Genomic DNA, 7,108 nt, shown 5'->3' with positions numbered 1-7,108 from the left:
GTACTGAGGGAAAGAAAACAAGATTCAAGTGATTCTCATCGTCTCCAAGGTAGAGTTGGTGAAGTTGTGAGTGCTGTAAAGGAAGTGAGCTGATAGTTTCATCAGGCAAGGAGGTGTCAATAGGATGCAGCCTTGAAAATGTGGAGAGATAAAGGCAAGTATTTAGGTCAATATATGTTCATATTAGTATTCTAAGAGCAGAAAATAAAAACAATCCAAGTATGTCATCAATTGTATTATATATTTTCATGTTGAAAAGCCCATATTTCCATGATTATTTAATTATTATAAAAAGTCAAATGGAAAAAGAAGAAAGCAAACCACCTGAAATTTATATTTAATTTATTTGAAAACATAAATGTGTACAAAAAAAGGGAAGGAAGTTAACCAAATGTTAACAATGGTAATTGTTTTTAGGATATTATTATTTCACTTACTTAGTAATATATTTTCTCTATTTTCTTCCAAAGAAATATATTAACATTACAATTAGATAAGTTCTTGTTGATACAAAATTTGACAGAAACAGAAAATTTGTTTTCAACAGATATTCACTGAGCATATGCTATGTGCTTCTTTCTCTACTAGGAGTTGGAATACTCTGGAAAGGGAGAGAAAATGTCCACATCCTCATAAAGCTTAGTGTCAGGCACTAAGCAAACAAGCAAGCAAACAACTGAACAAAAGTCTGACAATGAAAGGAGCTACAGAGAAAAGCAGAAACAAATAACTGAATCCAAACAACCTAACACAGTTAAGGAGTGCCCTAAATATTGTCTTGTGGATCAGTTTAATTGACTATTCAGGGAAACATTTCTTAGGTTGCTAGATGACGCTGAAAACTGAAAAACAGGTAAGCTTAACCTTTAACTTTTACAATTGTGCTTATCTTCTCAGTTTGAATACCCAAAAATGTAATATTTAGGTAATATCAATATGAATATAAACAAAACAGCTTCCATTTTTGTTTTGCTATTTAATTTCTTCATGCAAATAATATTCTCTGACTACATTTGATACCCAATGGAGAAAATCAGTGGTTGATCGACTTTTAGTTATTTCTTTACATTTTCCTATGGTTAATAGGAGCGGTTTTACTTATTTCTTTAACTTTCTGTTTGACAAGGGTATTATACTGCTGGATAGCCAGGTAATGAATTAACAAAGGTTTCTCTCAAAGTTATAATATCAGAATTTTAGTGATGACTCAGGAATTACCTTTTCCTTCTTAACATTTAGCTATTGGTTTTTAAGCTCTTAACACAAACTAAAAGATTCATACACATTGCCATAAACTGAAAAAAAATCTTTAACCAATGTCATAAAAACTTGCTTAAGAATAGAAGTGTCTTAACCAATTTCAGTCTGGCTTCCCTGAACTCAGAAAGACATATCCCCCTCGGTTTTTCTCTTGCTTGTCAGATGACAAATAGACTTCAGTGCTGGAAAATTTAAAAATTTGTATACAAAAATTTTCAGATATGACCAAATAAATATGACTGTAATATATTTGCTTAATTTTCTCTTGCACATACTGACTAATGTATATTTTTTCACTTTAAAAATAGATTCAAACAAAAACAAAATATAAGCACTCTGCTGGATTTATTCATGTGAAATTATTTCTTATACGTATTTTATGATTGTAATTTTAGGTACATGATTTTTCATATTACAAGTTACATTTTACAACAAAATTATACATTTAATATCAAAGTAATGCTGCTTAAAGATCTTATTATTCTTTCATATGTTATCTAAAAAGCTAAAATATAAATATTTATATTAATGACAGAATACATTAGATTATTATATATATTTCATTAATTTTATATGCAAAAAATCAAATTCACATAATTAAAACTCAAAGTAATTCATGTTGAGAAAATATTTTTTATGAATTTCTAATTACTTTCTTGCAACTATATTAGAATATTTTCAAAATATGACATGGGCATAAGCTGAAGATAGAGTAATCAGAGTATTCGTAAGAAAAGAAATAGGGCTCTATTATCGAAACTTAATTTATAGGTAATTTTTTTTCCATAATAGCCTCAATAAAATGTACATATCTCAGCCTCCACTTTTGGAAGAAGAGTCAACTCTTGGGAAAATACAACTTATTCTTATCTGTTATACAATGTGTAAATAAACCATGTTGTATATTTTGTGCTTTTAAATGCTTATCCATATTAACACAAGTTAAACTTTAAACCAATCTACTTGCAGAAGTGAACCTTCTTTTATACTATAGGAAATAATTATTAAACATATATCCTCTCTTACCTTAAGCAATTCACTAATCTTTCAATTTTGACTTTTATAATTTAAGTGGCTAATGGGATATCAATTTTGAAATATGCATAATTCTATTGTCAAGGTAAAATATGATCTAACAAATACAAAAAAATGTATTAAAACTGAATATTCATAAAACTTTTTAAAGATTACAATCTAGAAATTATTCAATATCTTTACCCACTTTCTACCGAGAGCAGAGTAGCCCTCCATTGACACATGCATCATTATTAAATGTGCTAATTTTCATCAAAGCACTGTGACTATATCCTTTGCCCATATGACTCTCAAAGCCTATGAGATTCACTTTAAAAATAGGGGATTGAACCTGATTGCTTTTAGGGTTTGTTTAGATTTATAGAGTGGTTATGAGTGTGGACTCAGGAGCCAAAATATGTAGAACTGAATCCCAAATTCTCAATTTAATCTCTGTGTGGCTTCTGTAGTTTGTGAAAATATAGGGGTGATTAGAATTATATTTTGAAAGCACAGCGTGTTTGTAAGACGATTGAACTATTCTATAATTGGCCTATGTGGCCATATAGTTTTTTGATGGGTCAGATAATATTTCTAATCAATCACAAGGCTTATTCTCTTTATCTAAATTCAAGATGTGGGCAAAATTAGCAAAAGTTTTCACTTGTTTATATGTTATTATTGATTATTAGTTGTTGTTCAGATTCCTTTAGAATCTTTAGAAAGATCCCAAAACTGTGCACAAATAAGATAAATCAAATGGTTTATTTATGAAATATTATTTCACAATTAATATATATCATTAGATATAAATATTCTAACATAAAATAGTGACTGCATTCTCTAATCACCTTTTTAAATGAGAACAAATTATCATTGATCTTATCTAAATGAAACTCATAAAACTCATGTACATATAGTAGGTCAAAAAGGAGCAAATCACAAATGTAATATTTTTGGCCATCTTTTCTAGATACAAATTGTTCATAACAGTGTTAAAATAAAGCAAATATGCAAATTATACAGGGTTATTTGCATGCACATCTCACAACAGTAAATCCCCACTGTGTTTTCATCCTGAGTCCTATTTCAACATCATTATCACTGACAAGGCAGTGTTAAGTAAGGCAGTGTTAGCTTTTAGGAACACATTTATGATTTACTAATCAATTATTTACAATCCTAGAGAAAACAGAGACGTTTAAATGCACACAGTTTTTATAGACACTCTAGCTACTGCTGCTGCTAAAAGAAGTCAGGCAGAAGAATATGTTTTATGTTATAAAACCAAGTAAAAACTTGCCTTTGTAAATTGGGAGAATCTTGACTTTTCTGGAAACTTGTTTTTAAAAGGAAACTAAATGTTACTACTTAGAAGTTAGTTAACTCTGGTAATAATGGCTTTTAAACAGAAAATTAATACCACTATTATACTTAGAGTAAATCCCCACTGTGTTTTCATCCTGAGTCCTATTTCAACATCATTATCACTGACAAGGCAGTGTTAAGTAAGGCAGTGTTAGCTTTTAGGAACACATTTATGATTTACTAATCAATTATTTACAATCCTAGAGAAAACAGAGACGTTTAAATGCACACAGTTTTTATAGACACTCTAGCTACTGCTGCTGCTAAAAGAAGTCAGGCAGAAGAATATGTTTTATGTTATAAAACCAAGTAAAAACTTGCCTTTGTAAATTGGGAGAATCTTGACTTTTCTGGAAACTTGTTTTTAAAAGGAAACTAAATGTTACTACTTAGAAGTTAGTTAACTCTGGTAATAATGGCTTTTAAACAGAAAATTAATACCACTAATTTATACTTAGTTTTGAAGTATCCTCACTCAGATTTTTTAAGGGTTTGGCTTTGTTAGCTGAACCAAAAATTTAAGCAAAGTAATTGCATGCTTTCATGTGGAACAGTATTTTCTGATTCTAACCTAAATTGGCAATGTGACTTTTCAAAAATAGTGTATGAATGGACTCCAAGATTATTTAAGTAAAATAAAGAATATCTTCAATATTGTACTTTAAAAGAAAAAATTGGGGAAATAGCATATTTGCCAAGGTTGAAGTATTGTTTCTGAAGGTAAGGTGGTGGGTTCTAAAGTCTTACATGTGGTTTCAAATTCCGATTTCCTCATTTCATTTTGATTTAATTTGAACGATTAAAAAAATTCCGAGTTTTTCTTTCTTCATTTCGTATATGGGAATAAGAATAGAATCCATCTTGCAAAGTCATTTGTGGATGCGTGTGATAATCTATGTAGAACACTCAGCATAGTAACCTTCATAAAGGAAGCAATAACATGAATGGTTATAATTCAAGTAAGGATGCTGCCTTTCTTTAAAAATTTGTATTATAAAAACATTTAAATGTTTACAAAAGTAGAGAATTATTTAAAATGCATGGCAAAATTGAGAATTAACCAATGTGACTGCATAATTTTAAGTATATGGTAGATATCATCATGAGCAAAATAAGAAACCAAATGAAATAATGTATATCAGAGACAGAAATGTAATAATTCTTGCATTAAAAAGTCATCTCAAAATAGAAGATAAAAGAGGACTAACCCTAAAGAAAAAGTAACTAGAAACATGAACAGAACAAATGTATTTTTAACCGTATGAAAAGATGCTAAATCTTTCATAATAAGAAAAATTAAAATTAAGAAAATATTTTTCACCTATCAGATTGGCAAAATGAAATAATTTGAAAACGCTCTTATTTGGCAAAGTTATGGAAAATTCTCACACGATGGAAATAAGAATCAGTGCAATCTCTATAAAAAAATTAACGACAATAACTAAAAACTGTTTATCTGTTTACTGTTTGGCCCAACAATCCCATTCTAGAAATAAGTCTCAAAGATCCATAGGCAAAAATATGAAAACACAATATGTATAAGACACCTGGTAATAGCTGAAGCCTGAAAGCAAAGAAAGTAGACATCACTAGGAGACTGACTGAATAAACAATGGTGCATCAAGGACATAGAATACTGAGAGCAATAACAAACAAAAATAACCTTAGATTACTAGGAATCCAGTATGGCATGATCTTCAGAGAATATTATTAATTGAAAAAAGCAAAGTTGATAAAACTGTTTATACACTCAATACTATAAGAGACATGTTAATACAAACAAGTATATGTATATATATGTATGTTTGTATATGTAAATACATGTATGACATATTTCATATAATCATATATATTATGATATATATGACACAATATGATTTTCTTATATTAAAACAGAATAATAAACAAGATTTAAAAGGAAAGATTATTTAATAGGAGGAAAAGAACAAAGTTCAAGGGACAGAGATAGAAGCAGTATTTATTTAGATTATTAATTTCAAATACAATTTAAATTTTTCTGGACTTTAGAAATGTAGCAAATATCCATTACAGTTAAAAATTAAAACTGTTTATGGAGTCAATAAATACTGTCCTGAAAATAATAGAGTATTTTAATTTAGAGATTTTTCAGATGTATGTAAAGTAAAATATATTAGAACAGGATATAGTGAAATATTATTTTCGCTCAATCTTTCTTATTCTACTGAGGTTGTTTCTACATTACTGTGCTTGTCTTAGAATTAACGTCACATGAAGGCTAGAAATAGGATGAAATACGTTTCTACATCAGTGTGCCAATAACAAAGATAATATCAAAAATTATTTAATGGTGCTAACGATAAGAAAATATCTAAGAAATTCTGTAGAATGAAACTAATCATGATTATTCCAAGTGTCCAAATATATGTTGGTATTTGTTCTGAAATGAAAAACCTAATACACACGGTTTGCTTTTAGACTGATTTAGGCAACATCTTTCACCTATTCCCTCTAGCAGTGATCCAGGTCCTACACTAAAAATGTTACACAATATGGTAACAACACTGTAGCTATTTTGCTTTAGAAAAATCACTATCGATTGTCTTTACAACATCTGTTCCACTTCTTCTTTCTTATCAATCGAACCCCAATTTTGTTCACTCTTCTGTGAGCAGACAAGAGAAGCTGGGTCTTTTTGGAACCACAGGGAGTGAATTATTGTAGGTCTAAATTGTTCTTGGTGGTCTTAATCCCCTTGATAAATAATAGGCTTTAGCATTGTCGTGTGATGCACATATGTCCAATGAAACAAAAGAGGAAGTTTGCTGCAGATTTTTCTCAAAAAGTCTTTCTTGTCCTTACACAGGAAGAGGAGATTAAAAAGTTCCCATTTCCTTCGACAGTGTTACTACCGTCATACAGTGTCTCTTAGTGTGACAACCATCTTGGAACCATGAGGAAAAGAAATGTAAGAGGACAATGCTGGGATGGTAGTGCAGATAAATATAAAAGAACCTGGGCTTTGGGGAACATTGTTGAGCCATTGAACTGATCCAACTGTGGGACTGCACTTTCTCAGGATTTCCATTACCTGAGATAATAAATGACATTATTTTAAGTTATTTTGAGTTTGTTTCTTTTTAGTTGCATCCAAATGCTTATCAACTGCATTATTTTATATTATAGAATTGTCTTTTCTTCATTTTTTTTCCAAACCATGGCAAGCACTTTTCTCCCTAAAATATTGTTTTCAATACATTACCTAGAATTACCCCAAAACTCAATATATCAAGTTTAATCTTCTATGCTTACTTTTTAAAGGCTCTGTCAGCTGCTCAAGTTCTGCCTTTTGCAGCTAAGCCTATTAACTTTCTCACTTCTGTGCTTTTCATGTCTGTTTATTTTCTCTTGTTTCTCCAATGTTTTCCATTTTCCTCTTTATTTAAATGTTACCAACCCATTTTTTACCCCAAACAAGTCCCACCTC

This window comes from Lipotes vexillifer, unplaced genomic scaffold, assembly GCF_000442215.2.
Source record: "Lipotes vexillifer unplaced genomic scaffold, Lipotes_vexillifer_v1.1 scaffold231, whole genome shotgun sequence".
NCBI lineage: Eukaryota > Metazoa > Chordata > Mammalia > Artiodactyla > Lipotidae > Lipotes > Lipotes vexillifer.
This window is presented reverse-complemented; position numbering follows the sequence as displayed.